Here is a 20,913-nt window from a genome sequence, read left to right as displayed (position 1 = left end):
CTATCGCAATCAGTAATCGTGAAAGGAAGCTACCGTACAGACAGAGGGATCTATAGTTATACTTCGCAGAACTAATTAAATACTGACATAATCGTCGGTATTGCTTTCGTTTCCCAAAAGTTATAAATATTTCGATTTCGGAAAAGAAGCTCTGTATTTGGCCAAGACGTCGAAGAAGATGGTCCCCTACGTACTGGTTGTATCGAGTAAGATGTGGAGACGGCGGTTTGAAAGCGGACAGAAGTAGTACGAGGAAGAGTAGAAATCTACTCTGTAGGAATCAGCGTGGGTTTCGAAAAAGACGGTCGTGTAAAACCCAACTCGCGCTATTCGTCCACGAGACTCAGAGAGCCATAGACACGGGTTCACAGGTAGATGCCGTGTTTCTTGACTTCCACAATTCGTTCGATACAGTTCCCCACAGTCGTTTAATGAACAAAGTAAGAGCATATTAACTATCAGACCAATTGTGTGATTGGATTGAAGAGTTCCTGGATAACAGAACGCAGCATGTCATTCTCAATGGAAAGAAGTCTGGCGAAGTAAGAGTGATTTCAGGTGTGCCGCAGGGGAGTGTCATAGGACCGTTGCTATTCACAATATTTATAGATGACCTTGTGGATGAGATCGGAAGTTCACTGAGGCTTTTTGCGGATGATGCTGTAGTATATCGAGAGGTTGTAACAATGGAAAATTGTACTGAAATTCAGGAGGATCTGCAGCGAATTGACGCATGGTGCAGGGAATGGCAATTGAATCTCAATGTAGACAAGTGTAATGTGCTGCGAATACATAGAAAGATTGTTCCCTTATCATTTAGCTACAAAATAGCAGGTCAGCAACTGGAAGCAGTTAATTCCATAAATTATCTGGGAGTACGCATTAGGAGTGTTTTCAAAAGGAATGATCATATAAAGTTGATCGATGGTAAAGCAGATGCCAGACTGAGATTCATTGGAAGAATCATGAGGAAATGCAATACGAAAACAAAGGAAGTAGGTTACAGTACGCTTGTTCGCCCACTGCTTGAATACTGCTCAACAGTGGGGGGTCCGTACCAGATAGGGTTGATAGAAGAGATAGAGAAGATCCAACGGAGAGCAGCGCGCTTCGTTACAGGATCATTTAGAATCGTGAAAGCGTTACGGGGATGACAGATAAACTCCAGTGGAAGAATCTGCAGGAGAGACGCTCAGTAGCCCGGTACGGGCTTTTGTTAAAGTTTCGAGAACATACTGTGGTGTCACCGCCAGACACCACACATGCTAGGTGGTAGCCTTTAAATCGGCCGCGGTCCATTAGTATACGCCGGACCCGCGTTTCGCCACTGTCAGTGATAGCAGACCGAGCGCCACCATACGGCAGGTCTAGAGAGACCTACTAGCACTCGCCCCAGTTGTACAGCCGACTTTGCTAGCGAAGCTACACTGACCGATACGCTCTCATTTGCCGAGACGATAGTTAGCATAGCCTTCAGCTACGTCATTTGCTACGACCTAGCAAGGCGCCATAGCAGTTGATAATTAATATTATGAAGCATGTACCGTAACGAGAGATGTTCTACAATTGTGGATTAAAGTTAAGTATTACATCATCTACGTACTTTATTTGCAATTCTCAAGATATTGTCCTGTTCCAGATCTCACGCCAGTCAGCGTGTAATTAAACGCGTGCATTTCGGCCTCCTCTAGAAAAACAGTGTTGACTCTTCTGCCAACACTACACATACCTTTACCGAAGAGTCAAGCAGTATATTGCTCCCTCCTACGTATATCTCGCGAAGAGACCATGAGGATAAAATCAGAGAGATTAGAGCCCACACAGAAGCATACCGACAATCCTTCTTTCCACGAACAATACGAGACTGGAATAGAAGGGAGAACTGATAGAGGTACTCAGGGTACCCTCCGCCACACACCGGCAGGTGGCTTGCGGAGTATGGATGTAGATGGAGATGTAGAAGGGCGTCCCTTACCTGAGGGATCGCTACCTGGCGAAGAGGCAGGCGTGGCAAATGTCCGGCATTCGGCAGCGCTGCTGCGCGGCTTGAAGTGCTCCTGCCGAAATATCAAGCATAAAGTGATTCTGGACAGACTGTAGACGCGGCGCGTGGAGAGGCAGGTTATCGCGAGCCGCCTGCTGGAAGCTGGCGGCCAGAAGGCGTACGTGCGCGCGGCCCGAGGGTCTGCCGGAGTTCCTGGAAGTGCGGCGCAGTTATCTGGAGCGGCGCGGCTGAGCGGCCGCCGGCTCGCCCGCTTATCGCGGCCCCACGCCGCCTCCGCGTCGTCATCACCCTCCGCCCGATACCGCGACCGCGTCCGCACGGTTTCCGTTCACTCACACTTCTGCCTGGATACTGCCGTAGGCCCAGGCGCTGCTTGCGTCCTGTCTCTCACGTCACCTGGGCCCTGTCGCCTCTTTCTCGTCTTCCTCCCCCTCATTCCCATTACAGCAAATTCCCGATAATCCGACTCCGTCTGTTCTCGATAATTCTGACCTCGGTGTATTGTACACTACTGGCCATTAAAATTGCTACACCACGAAGATGACGTTCTATAAACGCGAAATTTAACCGACAGCAAGAAGATGCTGTGATATACAAAAGATTACCTTTTCAGAGCATTGACTCAAGGTTGGCGCCGGTGGCGACACCTACAACGTGCTGACATGATGAAAGTCTCCAACCGATTTCTCACACTCAAACAGCAGTTGACCGGCCTTGCCTGGTGAAACGTTGTTGTGATGACTCGTGTAAGGAGGAGAAATGAGTACCATCACGTTTCCGACTTTGATAAAGGTCGGATTGTAGCCTATCGCGATTGCGGTTTATCGTATCGCGACATTGCTGCTCGCGTTGGTCGATATTCAATGACTGTTAGCAGAATATGGAATCGGTGGGTCCAGGAGGGTAATATGGAACGCCGTACTGGATCCCAACGGCCTCGTATCAGTAGCAGTCGAGATGACAGGCATCTTATCCGCATGGCTGTAACGGATAGTGCAGCCACGTCTCGATCCCTGAGTCAACAGATGGGGACGTTTGCAAGAGAACAACCATCTCCACCAACAGTTCGACGACGTTTGCAGCAGCACGGACTACCAGCTCGGAGACCATGGCTGCGGTTACCCTTGACGCTGCATCACAGACAGGAGCGCCTGCGGTGGTGTACTCAACGACGAACCTGGGTGCACTAATGGCAAAACGTCGTTTTTTCGGATGAATCAAGGTTCTGTTTACAGCATCACGATGGTCGCATCCCTGTTTGGCGACATCGCGGTGAACGCACATTGGAAGCGTGTATACGTCATCGCCATACTGGCGTATAAGCTGGCGTGATGGTATGGGGTGTCATTGGTTACACGTCTCGATCACCTCTTGTTCGCATTGCCGGCACTTTGGACGTTACATTTCAGATGTGTTACGACCTGTGGCTGTACCCTTCATTCGATTCCTGCGAAACCCTACATTTCAGCAGGATAATGCACGACCGTATGTTGCAGGTCCTGTGCGTCCTTTCTGGATACAGAAAATGTTCGACTGCTGCCCTGGCCAGCACATTCTCCAGATCTCTCACCGATTGAAAACGTCTGGTCAATGGTGGCCGAGCAACAGGCTCGTCACAATACGCCAGTCACTACTCTTGGTGAACTGTGGTATCGTGTTGAAGCTGCATGGGGAGCTGTACCTGTACTCGCCATCCAAGCTCTGTTTGACTCAATGCCCTGGCGTATCAAGGCCGTTATTACGGCCAGAGGTGGTTGTTTTGGCTACTGATTTCTCAGGATCTATGCACCCAAATTGCGTGAAAATGTAATCATGTGTCAGTTCTAGTATAATATATTCGTCCAATGAATACCGTTTTATCATCTGCACATCTTCTTGGTGTAGCAATTTTCATGGCCAGTAGTGTAGTTTACGGCAGGTTCACCGCTTTTCCTATTTCATTCTTGGGTTCGTTGATTCTCGTACTTCTCTAGCGATAGGTCTCCCCATAGCACTTATTGTTTGTTTTTCTTTCTCTTGCTGCGTGAACCACTCATAGCTACTCACGCAGCAAGTCTGCATGCGAATTACTACATTCCAGAGTACGCTAATGCAATAGCTCCATACTTAACACTCATGTGCAACCACTGCCTCGACGAAAGATCTGTACCCAAAGGTCACACCAATATCCAAGACAAGCAATAGGAGTAATCCACTAAATTATGTGCCCTTATCGTGAACGTTGATATGCAGCAGCATTTTGGAACGTACATTGTGTTCGAACGTTATGAATTACCTCGAAGAGAACAATCTACTGACACACAGTCAACACGAATTAAGAAAGCACCGTTCCTGTGAAATACAACTAGGTCTTTACTCACATAAAGTTGAGTGATATTGAAATCGGATTTCAAACTGATTCCGTATTTCTAGATTTGCAAAAGGTACAACCGGCTAGAAGTGAAACTGCGTGCCCACGGAATATCGTCTCAGTTATGTGACTGGATTCGTGATTTTCTGTCAGAGAGGTCACGGTTCGTTGTAATTGACGGAAAGTCATAGATTAAAATAGAAGAGATTACTCGCATTCGCCGAGGTTGTGTTATAGGCCCTCCTCTGCTGTTCCGTATCTATATAAACGATTTGGGAGACAATCCTGCCGTCGGTTGTTTGCAGATGACGCTGACTTTTATCGGCTAGTCAAGTCATCAGAAGATCAAAAAATTGCAAAACGATTGCGAAAAGATATCTGTATGGTTCGAAAATTGGCAATTTACTCTAAATAACGGAAAGTGCGAGGTCATCCACATGAGTGCTAAATTAGAAAGGACACATAGAGAATTTTCGGGGAAGGCGAACCCAAGACTGCGTTTTATTAACAGAACACTTGGAAGATGCAATAGATCTACTAAAGAGACTGCCTACACTACGCTTGCCCGTCCTGTTTTGAAGTACCGCTGGCGGTATGGGGTCCTTACCAGATAGGATTAACGGCGTACGTCGAGAAAGTTCGAACAAGAACAGCACGTTTTGTATAATCAAGAAATAACGGATAGAGTGTCGCTAACATGATACAGGATTTTGGGTGGACATAATTAAAACAAAGGCGTTTTTCGTTTCGGCAGATTCTTCTCACGAAATTTCAATCACAAACTTTTTCCCCCAAATGCGAGAATGTTTTGTTGGCGCCAACCTGCATAGGGAGAAATGATCGTCATAAAAAAAGAGGGAAATCAGAGCTGGAAAGAGACAGGAGCTCGTTTTACTTTCTTTCTTTTTTTTTTTTTTTTTTTTTTTTTTTTTTTTTTTTTTTTTTTTTTTTTTTTTTTTTTTACGCTCTGTTCGAGATTAGAATAACAGAGAATTAGTGTGAAGATGGTTCGATGAACCCTCCGCCAGGCACTTTGATTTGCAGAGTATTCATGTGGATATAGATGCAGATCCGAGACTGTTCCGTTAACCGAAAAATACGGATAATTCAAAATATACATGTTTTTACCGGAAAATATCCATTACAGCCATTAAATTGCGGCAACTGAGACGTAACGAAACTTCGTCGTCTGTTAATGTTGCAGATGCAAACGGTTCAGCCATCTTCGGAGGTAACCGTAAAGACTAACAGTAAGATGGACCCGTCCACCTTATCTGGCGCTAGGCCGTTCCAGCACCGCATTCGTACACAGAAGATCGTAATGGAAGAAATGCCACACGCGGGGTAGGTGCGAGAACATTTTTCCACACGTATTTCCTCCTCTCTACCCCTACCACCCCCACCCCAACCGTACCCCGACGCCACAACCCACCCTACCACTTCGTAAGCCACATACACTCCTGGAAATTGAAATAAGAACACCGTGAATTCATTGTCCCAGGAAGGGGAAACTTTATCGACACATTCCTGGGGTCAGATACATCACATGATCACACTGACAGAACCACAGGCACATAGACACAGGCAACAGAGCATGCACAATGTCGGCAGTAGTACAGTGTATATCCACCTTTCGCAGCAATGCAGGCTGCTATTCTCCCATGGAGATCGTAGAGATGCTGGATGTAGTCCTGTGGAACGGCTTGCCATGCCATTTCCACCTGGCGCCTCAGTTGGACCAGCGTTCGTGCTGGACGTGCAGACCGCGTGAGACGACGCTTCATCCAGTCCCAAACATGCTCAATGGGAAACAGATCCGGAGATCTTGCTGGCCAGGGTAGTTGACTTACACCTTCTAGAGCACGTTGGGTGGCATGGGATACATGCGGACGTGCATTGTCCTGTTGGAACAGCAAATTCCCTTGCCGGTCTAGGAATGGTAGAACGATGGGTTCGATGACGGTTTGGATGTACCGTGCACTATTCAGTGTCCCCTCGACGATCACCAGTGGTGTACGGCCAGTGTAGGAGATCGCTCCCCACACCATGATGCCGGGTGTTGGCCCTGTGTGCCTCGGTCGTATGCAGTCCTGATTGTGGCGCTCACCTGCACGGCGCCAAACACGCATACGACCATCATTGGCACCAAGGGAGAAGCGACTCTCATCGCTGAAGACGACACGTCTCCATTCGTCCCTCCATTCACGCCTGTCGCGACACCACTGGAAGCGGGCTGCACGATGTTGGGGCGTGAGCGGAAGACGGCCTAACGGTGTGCGGGACCGTAGCCCAGCTTCATGGAGACGGTTGCGAATGGTCCTCGCCGATACCCCAGGAGCAACAGTGTCCCTAATTTGCTGGGAAGTGGCGGTGCGGTCCCCTACGGCACTGCGTAGGATCCTACGGTCTTGGCGTGCATCCGTGCGTCGCTGCGGTCCGGTCCCAGGTCGACGGGCACGTGCACCTTCCGCCGACCACTGGCGACAACATCGATGTACTGTGGAGACCTCACGCCCCACGTGTTGAGCAATTCGGCGGTACGTCCATCCGGCCTCCCGCATGCCCACTATACGCCCTCGCTCAAAGTCCGTCAACTGCACATACGGTTCACGTCCACGCTGTCGCGGCATGCTACCAGTGTTAAAGACTGCGATGTAGCCCCGTATGCCACGGCAAACTGGCTGACACTGACGGCGGCGGTGCACAAATGCTGCGCAGCTAGCGCCATTCGACGGCCAACACCGCGGTTCCTGGTGTGTCCGCTGTGCCGTGCGTGTGATCATTGCTTGTACAGCCCTCTCGCAGTGTCCGGAGCAAGTATGGTGGGTCTGACACACCGGTGTCAATGTGTTCTTTTTTCCGTTTCCAGGAGTGTATTAGTTGCCTTTCCGTCGGGTCTTAGTAGGACCTTCAAAAATAAATCTAAACGTAGTGACCGTGGAAACAGATTCATTTTTATTTCAAAGAAAGTATTACAGAGGCATTCCTCTGTAACATAAATAAATTTCAGAATCTTATTCCAGCGCTAAGCAATAAAAAGAAAAACAATTCATTTCCATTTAACGTAATTCCTGAAATGTTTAAAAGCGTTCAGTTAAAGCTGAGAGAACTATATCTGTTCTATCGTTCTAGCTGCATTAAAAATGTGCCATCTATTAATCTGAGTGAAAAGAAAGAAAATACAAAATTTCTGGATCTCAGAACAGAAAATACGACCTAAAATCATATTGACTAGTAAACATAACAGTGTTTAACTGCATATGTTGAATGTTAGATGTGAAGAGAACTCATCAATAAGTAGTTAACTTTTACAAAATTTGCTATAAAAGTGGCTGAAAATTTATAAACATAGTCAAAATTTTTATTATGCAACTGAAAGGAAAGTTAACGTCTTTGTGTCACACTAAAGAGAAGTGTTCTGTTAACAGTGTGATGTATAACACCCACAGTTACTCGGCATATGTATGGACTATCTTTCCATTGGATAAAGGGTTAAATTCAAATTTTTCTAGCATTTAACTCTAAAAAATCTTCCAAAATAGAATCTGAATCTATTGACGTCAAGGTGTCGCTTTCAGCGGCTAAAGCCAGAAGACCCACTCAAACGTTCTTGAGAAAATGTTGAACTACGCCACGTCTTAATCAACTTCAGTTTTGAACAACTGTTTTCTCCCATAGTAGTGTGTTTTGAATGAAATGTAATTACATAAGGACTTAATTGAAAAGTTTACATTTCAGATATATTTATACTAACTAGGAAAATATTTCAACCGTAAGTCAGCGGCAGCACGTAAGCACACAGTTGCTGTTCTCTCGCAAACGGCTCGTTTGTAAAACTTTGTTTACTGGAACGTTTAAGCTTTTATTAGCGAACACTTTTATCCAATCCGCTTAGTTTTCGCTACTAATTACGATAGACCCTGTATACAGTTTTTGTGTTTGGACAACTACAGCTCCCCTCATTGCTTTGTGCTCCAAGCGGCCCTAAGCCAGCATTGGCCGTGCAGAGATGTGCTACAGTGATCCCTTTCGCAAAAGATATTGGTTTAGAAACTCATGTCTACATGGGAACAGTACCTTTGTATATAAGAGTGGCGCCGGATTCCACGTTTTATCAATCTTGAAGCCATGATCACGATTAATTAAACCATTTTTCAAACTATATCAGTGGTTTCCCCTCAAACCCGAGTCTCAGTGGGATGGTACAGATGTTAAAATCTAGACGTTCTCGTAGGCCGTAGGGTTCTGTGCTTGAATCTACTGCTCAGCTATGGCCGATTTCTCAAACTGTAGCAGGCAGCTATAACTTCGATGTTCCACGCAGCGCTCTTGTACTGAACGCAAAGTGTGTCCGAGTTTTGAAAATCAACACTGACCGCCAATCTTACGCCTGCCTTCCGTAGAATGAAGTCATCCTGCCAGTTCCAGAGATAGCCACTCCAATTGGCGCTGTGAGGGGTGACTAGAATCCATGGGTGTCAGGCGATCAGAATTTATGCCGCAGCAACCTGCACATACGTAGGGCGACAATGTAACATCTCTGCCGGTCGTGTGGTATTTCTTCCATTATCATCTTCCGCGTACGCGTGTGCAACTGGCTCGTTGTGCCGGTGTATTTAACGTGCATGGCATGGATTAGCTTCCCCGACAATAGGCTGTAACTGTGAAGAATAAATAAATTTCTTGTAAGTTAGAAACTAAAAATTGTTGACATTCTACAGTATTAATTTATTTCGTTAAACGATTTTCGGCTTTCAGTGTATAACATTTCCGTAAGTAGGAGAACGGGGAAACGAACTGTTCTTTAAGTACCGTTTGAATCTGTATTTAAGATATGGGAGAGCGGAAACGTTATAATTAGCAGTCCCTTTACGGAAGTTCGAAGTATCTAATATGGCTTGATTTGCTAAAATTGAAAACGATCGACGGCCGGTGTGGCCGAGCGGTTCTAGGCGCTTCAGTCCGGAACCGCGAGACCACTACGGTCGCAGGTTCGAATCCTGCCTCGGGCATGGATGTGTGTGCTGTCCTTAGGTTAGTTAGGTTTAAGTGGTTCTAAGTTCTAGGGGACTGATGACCTCAGATGTTAAGTCCCATAGTGCTCAGAGCCATTTGAACCATTTGAAAATGATCCATCAGCTGATTATTTTCATTGAAAGGTAGAACGGAAACCCTGTGTAATTTTATCCAGCTATTACTGCCCGGGAGTAAAATAGATAGATACCAGTACGTCAAAAATTGACAACGCGCGGAAAATTTAAACTGCCGCGCTAAATGTACATTGACTTTGAAAAGATCTGATTATTATCTGCTGGATATAAAGGAAATTTACCCTTATAACAAGATTTGTACTTTAACAAGATTCGGTCTGTGGTTATTCACGTCTGACCGAATGTTCTGATCAACGTAATGTTACCAAATACTGATGAGCTACAAATAGATTCTTATTAACATGTGTCGATAGGATACAATGCCATACTCCTTAAAATAAAAGTTATTATATAGATTAATTATTATTCAACTAATAAAATTACACTAGTGGATTAAAGCAGATGCTTATATGCTTGGCTGAAGATACCGAAGATATGAGAACAATAGTCGGTAGTTGTCTTTTTATCGTCCATCAAAGATATTATATAGTTCACTGATATTAAATTAATCACATCCTTCCTCTGATTTTCTTAGAATTACAATTCATGTTTGGAAAAAAATAATAAAACTAATAATACAATATTCATAAATCATGATTTTGTAGAGAAATTTCTAAGCCCCTTTGGAGGCGTCACAAATGCCTTCATTATACTTTAACTGTCGTCAGCAAAGAGAATACAATACTGGTGAACTACATTCAATAGTATATTACACATACAGAGTGAGGTGCAAAAACAGAGTAAACGTCATCTCTGCAGGCACAATAGTAAAGTAACTGAAGATGTTAAACATCAAATAAATGTGAAGGAAGCATCTGAAACACATTAATACCAAACATCGAAAAGATAAATGAGGAAGAGAGCAGCATTAGTGAAGACTTAAACTTAGCAGAAGGGAGAATGTACGTATTGTGAAACAGCCCAATAGCCTATATAACAACACAAATTAAATTAACAATCACAATAAAGCAAAATAAAATTAATACACTGCAAGACTGGTGAAGAATGGCTTGAAAAGGTATTGAACATTAGAAGTGATGTAGAAACGGAGTAAAAGGTAGAACTGACAACTGCAACAGGAAATATGTTAGCTATACTGTACATCACCATATGAAGAATTTCTGTTACTGTAGGGAAGATGCATGTATAATAAAACCAACAGACTCTATAGAGTACACATATAAGAACAGTAAAATAAATAAAACTAGGAAAAATGGACGACTAGACTGGAACAAAGACTGTGAAAAGGATTGTGGAAATATGGTGCTTAAGTGAAGAATGGGAGAGAGGAGGAAAATACTGCGCTGTTTTTGATGATTTAATATTAAACGAGGACTTAGACATATATAGATTTCCAGGGCTTTTGAAAGATTAAACTTTTTGCTGAGTGAAAACATGGGAATGTGGGTGGAACCTGTGGCTCTCACTCATTAGATCCTCAGCAAACGTAGAGCCAAAATTCTGCAACCTCCTATTGCATTAATGTTCAAGCTACCTAGTTACTATGTGTCTGAGTGATCAATATAAAAGTTATCCCAGCCAGGACAAGTAATTTTATATACATATCTGCTGGCGAGAAATGGGGCCCTAACTTTGCTGTCAAAACGTTGGAAAACTTACAGCTGCATAAATTGACTCTGTAATATTTGTTAATTTCCGCTAGACACAATTACAGAGCACTTTCTTTCACACTTTCACTCGTGGTTTGTGACTGTGTCGAAATGAACTTTTATCCGTTGACAGAATGCCATTTGTTTTTCAGTAAGTCATAAATAGTCCCAACTTTCTTCAAATCTGGAGAATTCAGTGCCTATTACCATAACAACTGACCAAATAAGCAACGTTAAATGTCAGCGAACAGAAACTCTGCAACGTATTGTTGTGGTAACGGACGAAAATTTTACCAGCTTATACATGAATTTATTAATAGTAAGGTTCACTTATCAGAAGACCGCAGTGCGTGAATACACATGAGGCAACTCGTTTGTCCGGGGTGTATTCACGAGCGTAAAAAGGAGAGAGTTCGTGGAAAATGAGTCACGGACGACACACAAGTCGAGTGTATGTGCACACTTCTGTGGCACGCGAAACGCCATCTGTGGCGGCGTTTCCAGAAGCTTCGCCTTGCATTTCGTATTACTCAACGCTCTGTTGGTTTGACGTCTTTCGCCAGCGAGCAAACTTTGTCTCGTTCGCAGCTGCGCCATCGTGGGTCTGGAAGAAACGCGAGAAGTCCCCAAGGAATAGACGCAGATTGGATCTAGCATAGTGCGCACTTCACAGATTGAGCAACAGTTTTTCTGACGCAAACTACGACATGATACAGGGCTCGATCGTCCCGAGGTACATCGTATATCAAAGCTCTGTCGTCACACATCGTTGACCGATATCCTTCAGCTAGAGAATAATTGTCATATTTATGTCCTCAGGGAATTGATACGTCTATTCCTATTGGTTCCTAGACACAAATCGTAATTTCTCAACAAGCGAGGCGTATACTGCGATTAACGTCAATGAGAGAGTCAAGGATTCCTTTTGTGAAGCGCAGCGCTGTAGCATCCAGACATTGCTGTTCTTGATCTGGAAATTCGTGCGTTTGACGACAGCACCAACAGCGAGAGGGAAATGTTCGAACAAAGCTATAGGATGACGAAGGCTGCCCATAGAGGACGTAATAGATAAAATTAGGGCGGTGCAAATGATCTATTCAGCTTTAGATTTAGAATTAATTCGACCCTATGGAGAGGCAGTTACAGCTATTGCCATCACAAATTCCTTGAATCATGCTTCTTAGATAATACAGGCCTTGTGAACGTCTTCGTTTCTGTTTCTCATGACTCAAGGAAGCATTACCGCTTACAACAGTTATTTCTCTGATCAGACCGATAAGCACACGGACCTCAAAATTATTTATTGTCCACAGTGTTCTTTATCGAACTCTTTAGTTTAGAGGTATTAACTCGATATTGTTAATCAAACTTTAACTTGCAGGGTGTTCATAAAGTCCCGTTATCATTTCAAAAAATCGTAACGTGGAAACTATTAAGAGACTAGCTTAGCGCGAGCTGCTCCGCTCGCGTAGATTGTATAGTCTGCACAGTTGTTTCCTTTTATTTTACTTATTTTTTTATGCTGCTCACAAATTGCAACACCCTTTAAACTTTTCACGCCAATTAAGACCGTAGAAGCATGATCTTTTTCGAACATACGTCTGACGAAACAGCCATTCTTGTAGCTGGAGTAATATTTCCGTAGAAACTTTCATCCCTAACCGAAAAGTGAAACACCAATTCCTATACATTTAACTTTAAAAATGTTTTAATATATCGAAATGTTTTCTTAAATATCAACTATTTCACATTCTTATGGGATCGAATTTCTCAAAAACAGTGAAACACGTATATTTTCATTTCTAACAGAGGTGCCAAATACAAATTTTCATACCTTTGAAAATGCTTTCATAATGAAATAATTCGTGAAACTTATCATCCACTTTTTTTAATCTCTCCGGGGGTTGAATTTCCAAAAACGCTGTAACATGTATTTTTTTCTATTTCTAACCAAGAAGTGATACACTAATTTTCATAGCTGTAGTCTTCAAAATGCTTCAGTAGTGCTTTAATAATGATTTATTTATAAAAAACTTTCAGCCATTATTTTACCCCCTTAATGTTTGGATTTCCAAAAATGCTGACAGACGTATTTCTTTTTATTTCTGACTGAGAAACCAAATACCAGTTTTCGTAGTCCTGCCTTCAAAATTGCCGTAATAGTGACATATTTTCAAAAAGCCTTTCATCCCCTATTTCACGCCCTTAGGAGTGGAACTTCGAACAATCCGTCCTTTAAGGATGCCTGTAGTAAAAGATCCAAATTTCGGGTTTCTGATCTTAGCGGTTTGGGCCGACCGATGATGAGTCATTGAGTCAATGTGGTCCCTATGTTAAGAAGAAATCTGCGGATACCCGTAACTGAATGCTGGCCCCTATTTCGACTGAATAAGAAGCCGAATTCTTTCTACATGTCGGTCAGGAGGTCTGAAGATGGCGTAATGTAACGCTGAAACTGATTGCACAAATAAAACTGGAAATTTAGGCGGGTGAAGGTGTTTTGATTTGACATTCACTTCGAACAGTCAAGGTCCCGCAACTATTTTGTATAAAGATGAACTTACAGAGACTTAAACTTTGGGCTGTCGCGATTGTGTCCACGTGTGTTGGGTGGGTTTTCAGAGATCCAAATCCCAATGTTGCAAGGATTCACATGTCCAGAAATGTGAGAACTGGCTTCGTCTGAATAAGGCTCTCTTCTATGTAGTCATTGTCAGTACCTGTGGATGCCATCACGTAGCACGCAAATGCATAGCGCAGACGACGATCGTTCGGCTGCAGTTTTTGGACTATTTGCACTTTGTTCGCATTGAGGGGTAACAGTTTAAGTAACAGTCGATCTTGCTTCCACTTTTGGAGGCTGCATTGTAAGCAGCTTGCACATTGTCAACACGTGCTTTAGACACAGAGGGCCGTCCACTGCGAGGAACTTTAGATTTTTAGCCCCCTAATTCTTCTTGTATTTGCCCATGGTGCCGTCTTATACTGGCGTCGGAGTACCGTTGTCACATATTTGTAATCAGCACACCAGATGACACACTACACCTTCTCCTGGTCTGTCGCTATTTTGGTGCACTCCAGATGAAATCTGCAACAAAACTTTGAGAGCTGCTAAACTACGATTCTCTATGTCTAATAACTTCCAGGTTATGATTTTTTTTTTTTTTTTTTTTTTTTTTGCAATGATAACGGGAGTTCTCGGACACCCTGTACTTTCAGCTTAGTTTAAATGACAACCTAGCGAATCAGTGGCCGACGCCCGCTCCTCGGCAGACGTATTTGTGCAATGTAACCTTACGTTCACTGCTGAAAATGTTTTGTGTGCGTAAGAAAAGCAGTTTCCGCTGTCCTTAAATGTCAGGTTGAGCTATAGGTCCTCTGTGGCTGGCGCTTCTGGTTGGAGGAAGGGAAGGGCATACAATCCCTAATAGCACCGTGCAAAGCTCCGTACTATCAAGACAAATTTTCTCAGAATTGTTTCACCATTTTTTTGTGTTAACAGAAAGCACTTGTGTTTTACGAATTGGTACAGCGCACTCTTCGTGTTTCTAAGCACACGCGGCAAAATGTTAACCAACTGCGGGAGACATGAAGATCACAGCGTGTAGCGCCGCAACTGGTCTTGAGAAAGGCCTCAGTTCGGAGAGAGAGGGACGCCAAGGGTTCCTCCAGGTGTGCCACTTCTATCTGAAGCGTCGTATTTATTTCTGACGAACTAGGAAATGCTTCGCTATTGATAAATATATATATAACAAATACTGCTTTTTGTATATTAGACGCAAGATCGTTTACATATATGAGGAACAACGGTGGACCTAAGACTGAACCTTGGAGAGCCCCATACATGATCTCTCCCCAGTCAAAATAATACCTGTGGACTACATACCTTGAATTACTAAGTACGACTTTCTGCATTCTTTTGGTCTCATGTGACATCCATTGGCTGGTTATACCACCAATCCGATAAAACTTGTATTTATCTAGAAGGATACTATGACACATATAATCAGATGCCTTAGACAGGCTGCAGGAATTGCCAACCGGCGCTATTTTATTATTTATGTACGACTATGATGAAATGGCCTTTTACAAGGCACCCTATTTTAAATGTTCATTGCATCCAGTTCAATTCGCAGTATTTGCTCGGAAACTGATTGAGGTGGAGTTGTATTCACTGATAGCAGCAACTCTTGTCTGGTTTGAAGCCGACTGTCATTTACAACGGGTGACGCCTATTTACAGTAGTTATTATTGAAAGTCAAGTGCAAGATTTTGTAAATGGCCTCCATTGACGTCGATGCAACATTGTGTCTGATTCATCAAACTGCGAGAGAAGCTTGGCAGCTCTGCCTGAGGGGTAAGCAGCACTAGGGTTAGCTGTTTTGTGAGGGTTGTTTGAGTACACCAGACCCTTCAATTTGCCCCACTGTTAAATATCACAGGGAGACATATCAGGCAGTCAAGATGGCCAGGAGGTTCCAATGCCTCTACTGATTGTGCTCTCTTCACCCCTCATCTCACGCACTCTTCACAAGGTTTTCAAGCAAGGTTGCTCTGTCTTGCTGAAAATATCCATATCTTCTGTGATCTGATCCACATATGGATTAAACAGTTTCTGGACATATGAGTTAGCATTTTTGAGTTTGGCGAAAAAATCGTGTCACCATGCCGACAGTGGACCTCCCACCAAATACCAATCTTAAGGTTATGCAACGACTCTTCAGACTACTGATGGAGATTTTGTGGCGCATAATCGTGTATGTTTTGTGAGTTCACATAACCTGACATGATAAACAAGGACTCGTCTAAGGAAATGAAAAATTGAGGATCTAAAGCCGTCGGCACACGAACCGTGCATCCGAGCGTTGAGCGTGCCGAGTTTCTGGCGTCATAGCGTGGAATAGCACGTTCGGGAATCTTTCCGAACGTGCAGAGCAATATCTGGCATGTCAGATATTCTGAGCGTGCTTCTGCGCGTTGACCAATGAGATGGCACAACGCCACCTACGACACAAGCACGCCGTCTCCCTTCAGTACAGAGTTGTGAGGCGCCATATTGGCATTCATTTCAAGCCTATATGTATATATGCCGTTTCTGAGCACCAGCAAATTGAGAATCGCTGGAAAACCCGTTGTTAACTGTGTGATTCATTCCCATAAAATAATGAGAAACATCATATTCGTGGCAAAAGAATTATTGTAACTTGCGTATTATGAGAATAGGCTCCACCCAAAACGCATTGTTCTTTGTACAATTTGTTATAATTAAATTTCAATTAGTAACATACCTACGATTAAGGTTTTCAGGAACGGTAAGGAAATATGAGTACATGCAAAGATACTATTGTTGGTATAGCGTAATGAGTAGCGTCACTGTTACGAATTGAGATGTTTGTTGGGGCGGTGGTTCGCGTCCTGACCTTTCCAAAAAAATTTTCCTAACATTCGCGTTTTTATTAGGTTCTGATACTTCATTATTAGTTTAATATAAGTATATACTATAATATTTGATGTTATGTAAATATAAGTTCACCTTTTTTGAGGGGTGACTTTGTTCTATTGGCTTAATGCACAGGACAGCTTGCGCTACTTTTATAAAGATATTTTGCTCCTTTTTCTTTTACACTTCGTAATTCACATGTTGCAAAGATTCTGCTACTGGGTATGAACAGTGATAAATTAAGACTGACCTTGGGGTATTACTAAAATGTGGGAATGATGAAATAATGTTAATCTTATGCCGAGAAGTATTCCAAATTTGTACCGCACTGTTTGTAATGGAACTTTTATAAGCCTGTGTCCTTATTGATTGGATGTGGTACTTTCCTTTTCGTGGACAATGGAGGAAATGTGCGTTTTAATAGAGTTAACGTGGGAATTTTACGCGCACCCGTTGAGTAAACAGTGTGATTTACGAACTAGAAACATCCCTCAACTGCCACTGGAGTGCGTTGCAATCGCGTATAGCACGTTGGGGCCCACGAACCGTATTCACAAGTCGCAGCATTTCTGAGCGTTCAGCAGCGCGTTGAACTTGGCACGCTCAACGTTAACGTTCGACAGCACGGTCCGTGTGCCGACGGCTTAACGTCGTGATTTCGCTTCACGAAGAAACCAGCAGCAGAACTGAACACCAGAGCGAATGTTCGTTTTGACGCTTTGTGATGCACCCATAGTAAATAGGCAACGATACAGATGCAGGTCCTTTTTGACATTTTTTTTTTCGACACAACGATCTCTTTAATTCCCACTTGCACAGATAAACGGCACTGAGATTTTATCGCGCCTTCAGTGGAGCAATGTTTCGTGGGATTCGAGTCCTTCTTGGATAGTTACGGTTTTACTCTTTACAGAGTGTTTTTCGCGCCATTTTGCCACAAGATTTCCGCCGTAGATTTCACTGGAGGATTTGTCGAAACATATCCATTCTTTACTCTTGCCCAATCTGTTCCGCACACATTTTCTGCGACTCGTACTTCGTACAACATTGGAGAAAGAACGCAGGCTGTTTTATCGTGAGCACCATTTTGTGTCTGAGTCGGGTCCAGCTGCTCACTAAACACGTCTGCTCGTCTTACACACACAAACGTGCTCGGGATAGAACACGCTGGAGATGCACATGCGCAAACATGTGATAGCAACCGGTTGGTACATCGAAAACACATTTTCTGTTCTTTAACACGTGTCGTTTCTGCTTCAGTCTTATGACTATCTTCCAGGACAGTTTCATTTTCCCAGCGTTGTACATTACAGCCTTTGTGATTACACATGAAAAATGTTTGTGGAAAATCAACGTTTCTTCCATATTCAGATGTAAACAAAGTTGATTTAGATCGCTGTTGCGTTTAAAGACTATCCAGTACCGTTGCTGGTTCTGATGCGGCTCACGACACGTGATCGCCCGCTATGACTCAGCCTCTACCGGCCACACCTAACCACGCCTGGCGGGTCGCGTCGTGTGTTTTGAGTCGTTGCTTGTAACCCAGCTGACGAGGAAAGTCCACACCCAACCACTCACTTATCTTTCTCATCGCCCCCATAGTTTTCCAACATACAAGGGCAGTTCGAAAAGTATCCGGCCATATTTTTCATTGTCGAAACCAACAATGGTATGGGGGCTTGCGCGTCCTCTCTACGAGATGCTATCCAAAAGTAATTCCCATCCGCACGTACACACCGGTCCCAGAGCTTCTGCCACTGGTCAAACGTTTTCTGGAAGCCCTGTTCTTTGAGGGTGTTTATCACCGCCAGCGATGCTTCTTGAATCACACTCTAGAGTGTCGAACTGACGGCCTTTCAACTTGAGTTTCACTTTTGGGAATAGCGCAAAGTAGCAAGGTGCTACATCTGGCGAGTACGCCATGTTGTTTTTTGCCAAAAAGTTCCTGGTGTGCAAGGACGTGTGACAGGCCGTTGTCGTGATGCAGCAGCCAGTTACCTTGACGCCAAAGTTCGGGCCGTCGTCGCCGCACGTTTTCACGGAGCCGTCGCAAAAGGTGACAGTAGTACACGGATTTCACTGTTTGGTTGGGTGGGACGAATTCTTTGTGCACAATTCCGTTGGTATCAAAGAAAACGACGATCATTCTCTTCACTGTGCTCTTCACCTGTCTCGCTTTTTTGGGTCCTGGAGAGCCTGGGCTCTTCCACTGGGACGATTGTTGCTTTGTCTCTGGGTCATATCTGTAAATCCAGCTCTCGTCACCGGTGATAACCCGTGACAAGAAGGTTGGAGATTCGCACAGAATTTGATCCACTCACTATGTTCTGTTCGTGGATCCATCGTAAAATCGCCACACACCAAACAAAGAGTATTATGGAAATCACACGTCCTCCCAGCTGAATACCACTCCGCACACTGACTCATCACACATGCAGCTCTCGCCACCTAGCGGTGCAAAGATCTACTACTACTACTGTCCGGGTGGCAGCACCAGTCCCGAAAATTTTGGAATCCACCTCGTATAAGCGTACATTCTGCGCATGCCCGATTTTTCTCACGAGTACGGAAACAACCAGTAGCTGACTAGACGTTCACAAGTGAGGACATGTAAGTTGTAATCGTCGGATATTGGGCTGAGGGCAAAATGACACAAAAAGTAGACCAACGTTATTGCATCAAATTTTGCTTCCAGCTTGGCGATTCTGAAGTTGAAACAGTACGCAAGATTCGACATGTATTTGGGGACGAAGCAATGGCTGCCACACACGTAAGAGAATGGTACAGCCGTTTCGGATATGGCCGCTCATCAGTGAAGAATGAACCAATTTCAAGTAAGCTGTCAACATGCGCAAATGAGGTAGTTATTAATCACGTAAGGATCCTGGTGATGCAGAATAGACGAATCACGCTCATAGAATTTGCAGTATAGATTGAAATCAGTACACCAAAATGTGTGCCAAAGTCGCTAACAGTTGAGCAGAACAATTTCTTTTCGAAATCACACAGGACGTATTGGATACTGTAAACAGTAATCCCAACTTTCTTAGCACAGTGATCATTGGTGATGAGTCCTGGGTTTATAGATATGACCCAGAAATGAAGTTTGTCATCCCAATGGAAGCATCCCTCATTCCCGACACCAAAAAAGTGAGGCATGTCCGCAGCAATATGAAGAACAAGGTTTTATAGAAATGTCAATAAGGAGTACCCACGAGAGGTTCCGCATCGCCTTCTTGAAGCGTTGGGATAAAAACGGCCGGATTTCCAGGCAGTGGACAGTTGCCATTTTCACCATGACAACTAACCGGTTCACCGATGTCAATTCAGAGTTTTTTGCCAAAACACAACAGGGTTGTCGTCAGTTTTTAATCTAATCTTCCATCACAATCTGGTTTCTTTGGAAAGAAACAATAACAATCCGTGTGTTGCAGTGAAGTCGTACCTCCTTTGAATAATGCACACTGTATTTGCGATGCAAGCATGAATTTGTGGATGTACAAATAATCATTTCCTCACGATTCCTTACTAACCTCGATTATACCTCGCCAGAAACGTACCCAAAAATATTATTTTTATTGTTATTATTATGAGACTGACAGAAAATGCAAAATGGGTAAGTAGGAAAGGGTAGAAGACAAATGCAAGGATAGAAGCATAATTATATCACTAGGGAAAAGAAGGACACCGACTGTAGGAAAATGGATTGGAGAAACAGGTAGAAGCCGACATTGGGGAAGATCAGTACGGAGAAATATAGGAACACGCGAAGCAATGTTGACCCTATCATTTCTCCCGGAAGACTAAGCAAAGGTAAACCAACGTTTATAGCATTTGTAGACTTACAGAAAACTTTTGACAATGTTGACTCGAATATTCTCTGAAATTCTGAAGGTAGCAGGTTAAAATGCAGGGAGCGAAAGACAATTTACAGCTTATACACAAACCAGACGGCAGTTGCATGAGTGTAGGGGCATGAAAGGGAAGCAATAGTTGAGAAGGGAGTGAGACAGGATTTTAGCGTATCCCAGATGTTACTCAGCTTGTACATTAAGCGAGCAGGAAAGAAACCAAAAAAAATTTTGAATAGGAGGTAAATTTCAGGGAGAATCAATAAAAACTTAAAAGGTTTGCCGATGACATTGCAAGTCTGTCAGAAATCGAAGTACCTGCAAGAGCAGTTCAACGGAATTGACAGTGTCTTGAAAGGATTAGTTAAGATGAACATCAACAAAAGCAAAACAAGTGTAATGGAATGCAGTCGAATTAAATACGGTGATGCTGAGGGAATTAGAATAGGAAACGAGATACTTAAAGTTGTAGAGTTTTGTAGACTGGAGATGACAAGAAAAGCGTGT

At 43.6% G+C, this 20,913-nt stretch overlaps 1 protein-coding gene across 1 annotated transcript in view; it reads left to right on the top strand.

Annotated features, from left to right (window-relative positions):
- LOC126462869 (probable G-protein coupled receptor Mth-like 1) overlaps positions 1 to 20,913 on the top strand; it is a 563,028-nt gene that overhangs the window by 442,773 nt on the left and 99,342 nt on the right. The gene's annotated exons all lie outside the window — the stretch shown is intronic.

Source organism: Schistocerca serialis, chromosome 1 (genome assembly GCF_023864345.2).
Source record: "Schistocerca serialis cubense isolate TAMUIC-IGC-003099 chromosome 1, iqSchSeri2.2, whole genome shotgun sequence".
NCBI lineage: Eukaryota > Metazoa > Arthropoda > Insecta > Orthoptera > Acrididae > Schistocerca > Schistocerca serialis.
This window is presented reverse-complemented; position numbering and strand designations above follow the sequence as displayed.